Consider the following 1,206-nt stretch of genomic DNA (forward strand, 5'->3'; position numbering starts at 1 on the left):
AATATCACTACGTCGACTTGCCAACAGAGGTCTATAGTTAATCGTGTTAATTCTCGCAAGTGCCGAATTACATGATTATTTGTTTATATAGAACTTCTTTCTAACATCTCTCCCAGGCGTCTAAGGTAGGCTCCCACTACATTACCTTGAAGAGAGCATAGAGGGCGGCAGTGAGTGTAGGACGCGTGTTTAACCGTTCCTGCGAATTTTGTGTTTTTAGTGAGTTTTTCCCGTGAGTTTCGGTCGGGTGTTTATTTTCGTCCCTCGTGGACGCCCAGTTTAGTCTCTAAAGTCGGAAAAAGCACATTAACTTAGTAAATTCAGTGTTTCTTGAGGTGAGGCGATATGGCCTCGTCTTCTGGGGGGGGGGAATTCTCTTTCTGCGAACAATTTCCTTTCTCCCACAACTCTTGAATCTTCAAATGGCTTCGACTCATCATCAAAACTCTTAATTGAAGCCATTTTCAAAGAAACAAGTGCTAATACCCCCTCCCCTTCCTCTATAACCAACGTTAGTGCTTGTTCCGTCATAGCGACAGAGGCAAACCTTTCTAGTTTGGATAATGCGGCTCCTGCAGCGTCTCTTATTAACACCCATAGCAACTGTTCATCTCCTATGGATATTGACGAGCTGTCAAAGATGCCAAGGAAGCGACAAATTCATGATGTTAGCGATAGCAATCTCGTTCAAGCCATTGAAGAATCTCCCGCCAAGCGAACAACGAACGCATGCGCAAATGTCAGTGCTTCCACTTCTGCTTCTGTATCCGCTCCCAACCATGGTGGAAGCACGTATGGTGTGCTCAGATCGGCTAAGCCCCTTTTCACAGCAAACTGCTTCAGGTTCCGCACGGCTGCCAACAATATGTAACGTCGAAGAGTTACTGAACCTGAATTTAGTCGCATCTTTGTCACACGTACTAGTGGGTGTCCTTTTCTACCGTGATGTCTGTCGACATCTGTTCACTCACGGCTTTGCTCTGACTCAAGTCCACCGAGTCCACGCGTTTTTAGAAACGTGTGTTTTGTGCAGTTTTGTTAAAAGAAATTAAAAAATTAAAGACATTAAATTATTATTGTACATTATTGTTGTAAAAAGCATTAAATATTAATTTTCATATTTTATACACTATATTATACACTTTTATTAATTCTCTTTTACAATGAGCGCAGTTGATTTCTTGTCGCGTTGTAGAGCGAGAAGAA

Source organism: Cyphomyrmex costatus, unplaced genomic scaffold, assembly GCF_001594065.2.
Source record: "Cyphomyrmex costatus isolate MS0001 unplaced genomic scaffold, Ccosl1.0 scaffold188, whole genome shotgun sequence".
Classification (NCBI taxonomy): Eukaryota; Metazoa; Arthropoda; class Insecta; order Hymenoptera; family Formicidae; genus Cyphomyrmex; species Cyphomyrmex costatus.